Source organism: Giraffa tippelskirchi, chromosome 2 (assembly GCF_054371585.1).
Source record: "Giraffa tippelskirchi isolate mGirTip1 chromosome 2, T2T-mGirTip1v1.2.pri, whole genome shotgun sequence".
NCBI classification, from domain to species: Eukaryota; Metazoa; Chordata; class Mammalia; order Artiodactyla; family Giraffidae; genus Giraffa; species Giraffa tippelskirchi.
In genome coordinates, this window is record NC_137276.1 from 13,837,106 (window position 1) to 13,848,024 (window position 10,919).

Genomic DNA, 10,919 nt, shown 5'->3' on the forward strand with positions numbered 1-10,919 from the left:
AATGGAATCCCCTCTCCTACAATGCTGGTGCACACAAGTGGACAGACAAAAGAATTTTTTTCAGTTGAGCATATCTATGTTTCTAGAACCCGGTTCTCTCCTATCCAGCAATGTAATAATTGCATACACTATGCTGATCTCATGACCTCAGAGGCATCAAACAGCTCTGAGGTCTCAGACAGGTTGATCTCGTATATCTAGAGGCAGGATTTGAACTCAGGCTTCAAACTCCAGAGCTCTTGCTCTGAGCCACCGGCCTAGATTGTCTTGTTCAAAATGTGGGAGCCGCTATCTCATCCTAAATCACATTTTCATTTTCATCAGCTTGAGTAATTCTTGACCTCTGTGATTTGGGCATGGATGGACAGCCTGGTAAGAAGACCAACTCCCTGGGCTCCAGCAGAGAGATGGACGAAAGCAGGTGGTCTCTCCTCTGCGGGGGCGGACACCCACCCATGAAACCCTTGGCTTCAGAGGACCCTCTCCCACCCTCTCCTGGACTAAGCCCTCCCCTACCCCCAGCAGGTCTGTCCTCACCCCCTCCAATGACAGATCGCCAGTTTCCTGAGGGTAAGCCATCCCAGCAACAGCTTCCACCCCAAGTTAAAAATGCGTGTGTCCTTTTGGATATAGATTACCACTTCTAACTTCTGCAGAGGCATTAGTGGAGTCTCGCAATTGTTATATTTCACTCTCTTTGTAAAAATACAACATACACGTGCATATACTCACATACGGATGGCCAGATACTTAACAACAACTGTTGCCAAGATTCTAGATTTTGCTCTAGTCATCTCCCAGCTGAACTGCTGTAATTTGTTCTTGGCTGATCTTTCTTCATCTGTCATGTCATTTGTCCTCTTCAAAATGTGGCCTCACATTTGGGCTGACCCTTCCCAGGTCTCTCAATCAGCACAATAATGCTAATTACACCACCTCCCACTCACCTGTTGGGGTTAGGTGCCCCTTCCCAGTGTTGTCCCGTTGAAAAGACTTCTCATATCAGTCCCTTGGAGATCAGGCTCCACCAACTACTTCAATGTTCCCCAAACTCCAGTGTCATTTGGTTATTGATGATGTCATCCAGTCTCCCTGTGCAGTGTTTACATAATCAAGTCTTCAAATCACTTACCTCCCCCTTTCCCCGTAGATACATCAGCCATGCTCTTTCTGCTGTTACCGGAGATACTCTATGTGTGTTTAGAGTCCCCTGGCCTGCTGGTTGTTTCGGCAGTAAGTTAAGCTTGAAAGCAAGGTCCACGGCTGAAAATATTGCTCAACAATTAATAAATCATATCATTTTACATCATTGCCCTGATCCCATACCCCACACTGCCAGACTCCTCGCAGATTCACGGATCCTGTCTCTAAGGCACGCTCCAAGGAAAGACAAGAGACTTTTCAGCCTTTTGTTTTGTTTTACCAAAGGGATTTAATGTTTCCCTTTACAGAGCCAACACTTCCTTGTGTGTGTTCAGTACGAGTTCCCGCCTGCCTTCATTTCTGGTGACCAAATGTAAACAGCTCACCAGAAGGGCGGCAGGAAAGTGTTAGTTTGTTCGGACTGCCTTAACCAACTGCCCGACCTTGGTGGCTTAAAACAATAGAAATTGGGTCTTTCTGGGCTGTCCAGTGGTTAAAACTCCACCTTCTGATGCAGGGGGTGCAGATTGGATCCTTGGTCAGGGACCTAAGATCCCACATGCCTTGTGGCCAAAAAAAACAAAACATAAAACAGAAGCAATATTGTGACAAATTCAAGAAAGACTTTAAAGATGGTCCACATTTTAAAAAAAAATCTTAAAAAAGAAAAACAATAGAAATTTGTTCTCTCACTGTTCTGGAAGCCAGAAGTACAAATCGAGGTGTCAGCAGGGTCATGCTCCCTCCAGAGGCCCCAGGGGAGCATCCTTCCTTGTCTCTTCCAGCTCCTGGCGACTCCCAGCATCCTCTGGCTCCGGTCTCTGCCCCTGTCTTCATGGCCTTCTTCCCTCTATGTCTGTGTCCCTCTCCTCTTCTTGTAAGGACACCAGTCACTGGATTTAGGGCTTGTTCTAAATCCAGGATGATTTCCTCTCAAGTGCCTTAACTAATTACATGTTCAGACACTATTTCCAAACAAGGGCATATTCTGACCTCTGGGCAGGCGCAATTTTTTTTTCAAGATAAGGGGGACACTATTAGACCCACTGCCCAGGACATGGAAGGATCCAGTGCTTTCTTCCCAAGACCCTAATCTGAATGCCCTGCCTTCTGCCTGCCTGCCTCATCCTTCTCCACAGACTGCTGCATATGTCTTTGGTTGTAACAACCATATTTTTTTACACTGCCCCAAGTTTCAACTGGTGTGAAAGGAGCAGCTGCACATCAGTCTCCCAATCTGTGAAATGGGACCAGCAGTGTCTTTCTGGTAGTTGTCATGAGGTGTAACATATGAAACCAAGGGGAGGCACCTGGTTCAGGCTGTGATAGCTCAGCCCCCAGGCTCAGGTCTCTGGGACCAGCATGTCTAACAGATTGAACTCACTTCTGAACAGAAGGGAGGTAAGGGCATGAAAACTAGGTGTTGGTCACATTTAACCAGTAAGGTGAGAAAGAAGCAGAAAACAATTGCTGTGTGGCCATCGGGCTCTATTTCACTTCAGCAGCTACTCTGAGTCCCACCAAGAATGTTTCTCCAACTCCTCCCATCCTCTCCTGGATCCTGGCAGGTGGCAAGAGTATTACGTCCATTCTGCAGATGAAAACACTGAGGTGAGGAAGTTAGATGTAAGTAGCTTGGTCATCATGTATGTTAAAATCTTGAGGGTCTAGTTTCAAGCCAAGGGCCATGGTGGGAGGTTTCCAGCTGGATCTGAGCTTGGGGTTCAGAGGTGCTCTGAAGGCAATGAGTCACAGAACCATTGAGAGGTATCAGAGACTGAGTCTTTCTATGGAGTTTTGTTTGCAAAAATCAAATGTGCTCTGAGTCTGATAATGTCAGACTCAGATGTTAACTGGGCTGCGTCTGATAATGTCAAAACAGCAAAGAGAAATGTGGAAAATGAAGTCAAACCTGTTACTTGTTTTCATGAAGATGGAAAAAAAACAAAGATGTGAATTCTACCTATTATTTCTTCTTTAATTTAGTCACATCTATTTATACATATTGACACATGGAACTAAGAGTTGGAGGCTGGTAAGCAAGGCTTAAAAATAACACCCCAGCCAGAAAAGAAATGTGATCTTAGGGGTCCCTGAGTCCAGAAAAACCCTAAATGATCCTCTGGCTCTCAGGGGACTGAAAGTAATTGGTTCGGAGATTTTTATTTTAATCACTTTTAAGTCAAGGAAGTTTGTGGTGAAGGATGAATTCCTTTCTAACCATGTCTACCTCGACCTGTTTCAGCCACATCCACAGCATCATTCCCATGAACCAGATCCCAGGAACTCAGAAAACCGCAAAAAGGGGGTGGGGGTGGGGGTCAAAGTTCAATCTGCCAGAACTTTATTTTCAGTCCAGAACTCCATTCCTCCAACCAGCTCTCGAAGAAACAATCAACTTGCCCAGTTTTGCATTTGTGTTCCTATCAGTTTTGTAGCTGTTCATTATGTGTGAGCAGAAATGAGGGCTTGTGTATAAACACCACGGTTCAACAAAGAGCATATTTCTTCCCCCATCTCTAAATCTGGACCCTTCCCCTTCTCGCCCGTGCTACAATTTCCTCTGGCACTTCAGACAGACATATGTTATTTTCAGTTCCACAACTTTCTCGTTCGCTGTATCACCGCACACATGGCCCAGGCACTGCAAATATAAATACATGTGGGCGTCTGCATTTCAACCACTGGACTCTCGCCACTTTTTTTTCTTTTAATGCAATGTAACTCAAGTGGATTGTCATCACAGCCAAGCGGCATGACAAAGTCCAACAAAATCAACGTTTCCCAAGCCCCGACCACCGTCCCACCCCAAATTCTTGCCATTTGCCATCCACCCCCGCCCATCGGCAAATGCTCAAACTGGGTTCAGTGGGCAGAATCCTATAATGACCATCTTATTTATTACTCTTACATGATGCTACAAGAGCCTAATAAATAAATACACTAATTGGGCTTTGCAAAGATAGATCTTCCCCAACAGTACTTATTACCACATAATAAAAACCCATGACAAGCTTCAGCTTTGTGGATACTCTGAGAGTAAATAAGAGATTATTTGCAAATTCAAACGTGCTGAACAGGTTGGCACTCTTTCAGGTAGCAGTGGGTTTAGGCCAGATGCCAAGCTGTGGGGAAGGGAGGTTTTTTAATACACACTCCCTTCCAGGCACCATCAGCTGGAGTATGCTCCGGGAGCCAGCAGCAGGACAGTGGCACATGGATATACAGAGAGATGTTGGATTTTTTTCTCCCAGATCCTGGAGGACTTGCAGATGAGCCCACACAAAGGAGATGATGGAGGGTAACTTGATAAAACTAAAAGCAGCAACTTCCATTTAATGTGTGCTTCCTAGAAGCCACACAATGTATCTCATTTTAGTTTCATAAATAATTATCCCCATTTAACAGATAGGGAAACTGAGACTAAGACCAAGGAATACTTTTGCTAAGATCTTGAACCTACAAGTCAGGAATGAGGCACCCACTGCTGACTCCTTAAAAAGTATTTGGATTTATCAACTGTGTGCATTTCATATTAGTGGTTTAATCTAATCTCAGGAAACCCTGTAAGATAGATATTATCAACATTTTACATTCACAAGGATAAATCTCTGAGAAGTTAAGTAACTTGCCCAGGGCCACTTGGATAATAAATGAGCAGAGATTTGAATCAATGTGGTCTAATTCTGAAGCCCGTGCCCTAAAACATGGACCAAATAGTAAATATCTTAGGCTTTCAGTTCATCCATTGTCACAACTACTGAGTCTGTATTGGGTTGGCCAAAGAATTCATTTGACTTTTTTTGTAACATCTTCTGGAAAAGCCCAAACAAACTTTTTGGCCAACCCAATAGCCTGAAAGCAAGCTATAGACAATATGTACATGAATGGGTGGGCTTCCCAAGTGACACTAGTGATAAAGAACCCACCTGCCAATCCAGGAGATGTAAGAGATGTGGGTTCAATCCCTGGATCAGGAAGATCCCTTGGAGGAGGGCATAGCAGCCCACTCCAGTGTTCTTTCCTGGAGAATCCCATGGACAGAGGAGCCTGGCGGGCTACCGTCCATAAGGTTGCAAAGAGTTGGACAAGACTGAAGCATCTTAGCATGCAGGCACAAATGAATGGGTGTAGCTTTGTTCCAGTCAAACACTACCGACAAAAACAGGTGGGTGGGCAGATTTGGCTAAAGAGTTGTAGTCTGCTGACCCCTACTCTAAAACACTACAGCCGGCATGTCACATCCATGGTCAAGGTCAGGGAGTGCTGGGCACAGGCTAGAGGAACAGAAACCAATGCATGCCCCTTTGGTCTCCCTGACCTCATCTTCTGTTACTCTTGCCTGACTCTCTCTGCTCCAGCCACATAGCCTCCTTGCTGCTCTTCAAACATACTTGCATCCTACTGCCTCAGGGCCTTTGCACTTGCTGTTCCCTGCCTGGAGTGTCTGTTCTTTCAGATCTCCTCTTGGCTTACTGTCTCATCTCCTTCTGTTTTCTGCACCACTCTCAACTTTGGGTGAGAGCTTCTCTGAATACCCTATCAAAACGTACAGCACACACCCGGGTCAATATTTCCTCTGTCTCCCTCTCCTGCTTTTTTTCTCTCCATGGTCCTCATCACCATCAGAAAACACTATCATTTTACTAACACGTTTCATTTGTTTTCTGTCTGTGGCCTCTAAGACTAGAATGGAAGCTCTGGGAGGGGAGCCATTCTTGTTTTGTCCATTTGTTCACTGCAATCCATCCCCAGATTCTAGAATAGTACTTGGCACAGTGAGGGCCCAGGAAATACTTGCAGGATGAGTTAATATATTTTGGACTGATGGGAACTCATCTTTAGAGCAAGCAGAACTCGGCCCCAGCAAAACTGCCTCGGAGTGAAGGCACTTGGCTGTGATGACTTCTGGGCCCACTGGGGCATTTCCCAGGGCAGAATCAGGGGCCCCAGCACTTCTCAGCAACTTGGCAACGTCTCCATTGATCATACGAAGCACAGCGGCCACGGGGGTGGGAAGACATTTGCGGAGGAACAGGGAAGCTGAACCATCAGCATGAAATTCCCTGGGCTTCATCTTCCTCATGCTGACCTCTGTCTGTCTGAGTGATTGTCCGATGCTTCTGAAGCCCTTTGAACTCGCCCTTCCTCTGGTCATAGTTGCTATCTCTCTGGAAGGGAATCATTCATTTGACACCCTGTTAGAGGTAACGGATGAGTCAGGAGGCTAGCTTTGGGATGTTTCTCAGCAGCAGCACCCCCCTCAACCCCGCCTCCGCCAGAGATGAGGGGAAACCATTTGGGTCTGTAACCTGACACTTTGTTTTACGAATGAACTAATTTTCCATAGGCACCTTCAAGCTGGGAAACATCCCAGAGGTGGACTAACCTTTAACATTAGGTGTAATTAAGGATTAGCCATGTCACCTGACCCGTGAAGCACCAGAGACCAGAGATAATCAATCCACCCTCCCCACTTTGCCCCAGCCACCGGGGGCCATTCTGCACAGGCAGCCCAGCCTCGGGACCTGGGAGGCCTAGTGAACAACTAACACCCGCAGCTCAAGCACTTTCCATATCCAGACCAGGCAGAAGAGAGCATTGCCTGGGTGCAAATCCAGTTTACAGCCAACCAGAGACGGGAAGGGTCCATGCTGAACACTCTGGGCAGACCTCTACAACTTTCTTCACGGTCATGACTGAGTTCAGAGAAGGCGATGGCACCCCACTCCAGTACTCTTGCCTGGAAAATCCCATGGATGGAGGAGCCTGGTAGGCTGCAGTCCATGGGGTCGCAAAGAGTTGGACACGACTGAGCGACTTCACTTTCACTTTTCACTTTCATGCATTGGAGAAGGAAATGGCAACCCACTCCAGTGTTCTTGCCTGGAGAATCCCAGGGATGGGGGAGCCTGGTGGGCTGCCGTCTATGGGGTCGCACAGAGTCAGACACGACTGAAGCGACTTAGCAGCAGCAGCAAACTGAGTTAGTTACTGACTTGCCAGGGGACCCTGGGCCAGTCCTGGGCCCCCACTGTCCCCGTGTAGTTACTGAAGGCAAGATGTCTTCCAGTCAGTCCTGGTTTCCCAAGAGAAGAAAGTCACCGGTAGTCACAGAGATGCGCGCTTTCCTCGCCTCTCCCCCTCCAGCCCTGTGTCCCCCTTCCTTCTCTCAGCCTCCCAGCCTCCCTCCTCAGCCCTTTTCTCTTCAAGATCCGGTGCTTCCCAGTGCCTGGGAGGGACTCCACAGATGTGGGGGCTTCTGCTCAGCCCGCACGTCCACCTCATGCAAGCAGCACCCCGGTCCTGTCTGGGGGCCCCTGTGTGCGTGCAATTCCTCTCACGTCCGCCAGGCTGGCCCCGGGGAGAGGGCTGCGGGCTCCCTCTATGTGCAGGGTACTTGACTGTTAATGATCCCCGGGCACACTTCCCCCACCTTGTCCCCTGAGACATTTCCAGAGTTGTTTTATGAGCCAGGCTGGGGAAATCTATTAATGAGAGCGGTAATTGCTACCTTTGGGCACCTAGGGCTGATTTACAACGGTTAATGCCTCAGATTCCAAAGGCATAAATTTCAGCTTTTCCACCATTTTTGTCCGGAGCAAAATGACACAGAGGGAGATTACATATCCTGGGCTACAGATGTTTGGCTGCACAGAATGTTTTTCTAAGATAGGGGTGGGGACAGAGGAGTTGTTTAGTTTAATTGACAATAGAGCATCACTAATGCTTATGAAACCCTATGCACCTACATGGGTTTAAAAGCGTTCGATGGATGTCAATGCCTATTGCTTAGGAGAAAGGAATACAGGACTAGACAAGGAGACTGGGCAAGTCCTCAACCCCACCCCACCCTCCAGCTCTGTCTTGATTGGTTTGATCACTTGGTCATGGAGGTGACATGGCTTCCAAAGTGCTCTCTTCACCCTCAGGGAGTGGCTGTGTTCCTGAGTGGCTCAGCCACGTCCTTGGGAGTCCTTTGGGAGGAAAAAAAAAAAAGATTTCCAAGATCAAGGAGAGGTGACCCCGTGTGGGGGGTGATCGGGTATCTGTCAAAAAGCAAGGAGCCTGACCCCATTTTCCTTCCAAATGAGGATCTGAGGGAGTTGGAAACTCGAAAAAGAATTCAGTTTTTGGGACTCATCCAACTGGAGTTTCCAGGAACCCCTTGTAAGGGCTATAAAGCCACAGTAATTTATTCCCAAAAGGAAAGCGGAAAAACAGCTACAACACGAGCAGAAAAACACAAGCTCCACCACCAGCACCACCCCCACCGGCTGTTGGAAATCCATCTTCCTACCTTGGCTGACAGATGCCTCATGCCGGGCGAGTAAGTGGCCTTGGCGCCAAGCAGGTACCAGAAAGCCCTGGTCCAGGCCCACGACCCACCCTTCCAGCTGCCCCATCAGAGACCTGCTCTGGGACAGAAAGTAGAACAGCCCATGTGCTGTGTGGAGATCCACCACAACTCCAACAGCCCCTGGGATTCCAATCATTCAACAAATATTTGCCACGTGTCTGCTACGTGCAAGGCACAGTACAAACAGGCCTGAAGGAATTTCTGGCCCATTCTTAGGCCAGTTTTGAGTGAGAGTTTAATAACAGCTCATCCCTGCCTCCTGTACAATTCTTTATGATTTTTCAGACCCCTTATTAAATATTTGAAAATGTCAACAGCCCAAGAAGTGGACAATCCCACTTTACAGAGGAAGAATATCATGTTTAGAGAAGCAAAGGAATTTGCCCAAGGTCACCCAGCAAAAAAGAAAAAAAGTCACAAGGCACAGCGGGCATTTGAATTCATGGTTTATGATCACTGAAAATGGATTGGGGGTCAGTTAAACCATCGCCCTGTGAGAGTAAAGCAAATGGAAGTCAAATATATCTGGAACATGTGGGGTCCAAGTTCTCTTTGTTATTGAAAGTAACCTTTGTTAAAAAAAAAAAAATCTGGGGAGCTCCCCGGTAGCCTAGTGGTTAGGATTCAGCACTGTCCTTCTTCTGATCAGGGTTTGATCCCTGGCTGGGGAATTGAGATCTCAAAATCTGCATCATGTGGTCCAAATTTTTTTAAATTTTGAATAATAATAAAATATCTGTATGGGACTGCACCTGTGTGTGTGTGTGTGTGTGTGTGTGACTAGAAGGAACTACTTGTATGGCTCTGTATGAAAAACCATTATAAAGAAGACAAAAGAGCAACTATTATCATGGAACTCGAGAGGGTCTGGGCTGCAGAATTCTGTAAAGGACTGACCCCTTGTTTCAGGAATGGGGACATTGAGCCCAGAAAAGGTGCCAAGTACTCCCACTCATGGAGTCAAGGATGGCTTTCAATCCCAGATGTCCTGGCCCCTACCCTTCTCCTTTCACCAGCCAGGATGCAGTTGGTTGGCAGAGAAGAATCAGCTAAGAGTAAAGCATCCAAATTACTATAGAACTCTCTTCTCTTCTCCTGTGTTTGTTTTGTTTTTTTTTCTTTCCAACTAGGATAAGAAAGCAAAAAGGAAGCACCTGGCCCCAGCACAGCCCCTCCTCCCAAGAAGACTGGTTGAGAACCTCTGCTCCACCACTAGGGGAAGAGGAGGGTCCTCAGCTAGAGTATCTGGCTTCCTCCTCCAGTCCAAGCAGAGGCCCAGAATGGGGAGGGAGGAACAGCTCCAGTGGAGCAGGGAAATGGGATGGGGAGAGAGGCTGGGAGCAAGTTAATGATGTGCCCTTGGATTTCTGGATCAGCAACTCTCGTGTGTGATTAGAAGCATCCCTCCAAACTAAATCAATGTGAACTTAGCCTCTCACGCCCTAGAAGTTCACACACAGCAATAAACAGAGAATGTGTCCACTGCATCCATGTCTTACCCCCATGGCAGACCCTGCTAATCAATGGTAGGCTCCCAATCCACTAACCACTGGCAGCCAACATTAATCTGATGAAGTTGAAAAGTGAAAAGAAATTTATACCATGAATATAGAAGATCTCATTTACTTTGGGGATACGCAGTACATCCCCTTTGTAAGTTAACAGCACTGACTCCACTGGAGTTTGATAGACCTGTCAATCAAGGGGCCACACCTACTTCTAGGGTAAGTAGCTAATCAGAGTACTCCATGCTCAACTCCTAGCACCTGATTGGGGATGGCATGTGACCCAAACTGGCCAATCAGCGTTTGTTTCAGAGATTAAGCTAGATGTGGGCCAGAGAAGGCAGTATCTCGATCTGGGAGTGCTGGTCTCAAGAAAGATGTGAATGTGGGGCTTACACTGAGAATGAAGACAACACTGTGGAAACCAGAGCAGAGACAGAGAAGAGAAAGACAGGTCCTGGGGATGTTTAAATTGTGGAAGAACCTAGGCCTACCCCGACGAAGTTGCCAGTTCTGTTATACAGTGGAAGTCAAGGAATGTCATGGTCTTCGTTGGGGAATCACATAACTCAGCTTTGCTTTAGTCTGCCTGTATTGAAGCCAGTAGGGCCTGGGACTGATGAGGCTGCTGTATTCATCCTGCCCCACACTGTGGATGTATCTGCATTCTTGCACCTTCCAGCCCTTTTTACCCACTGGTCCCTTGTAGGGAAGAGCTAGGGCATCTCCATGCAGACCCTTTGTGAGGACTCCCCCAACTGCATTAACAGCAGCTCTCAGACACTCTCAGAGCCTGGATCTGACTTGTGTGTGAGTGCTCCATCGCTTCAGTCACGTCTGACACTTTGCGAACCTGTGGACTGTAGCCCGCCAGGCTCCTCTGTCCATGGGCTTCTCCAGGCAAGGATGCT

At 47.3% G+C, this 10,919-nt stretch overlaps 1 long non-coding RNA gene across 1 annotated transcript; it reads right to left on the minus strand.

Annotated features, from left to right (window-relative positions):
• Positions 1-3,470: 3,470 nt before the first annotated feature.
• LOC145535467 (uncharacterized) lies at positions 3,471-8,658 on the minus strand. The gene is made up of 2 exons (XR_014075429.1): positions 8,444-8,658; positions 3,471-8,120 (listed from the first exon to the last, which is right to left on the minus strand). It is a non-coding gene; the product is annotated as an uncharacterized LOC145535467 (long non-coding RNA).
• Between the last annotated feature and the right edge of the window lie 2,261 nt (positions 8,659-10,919).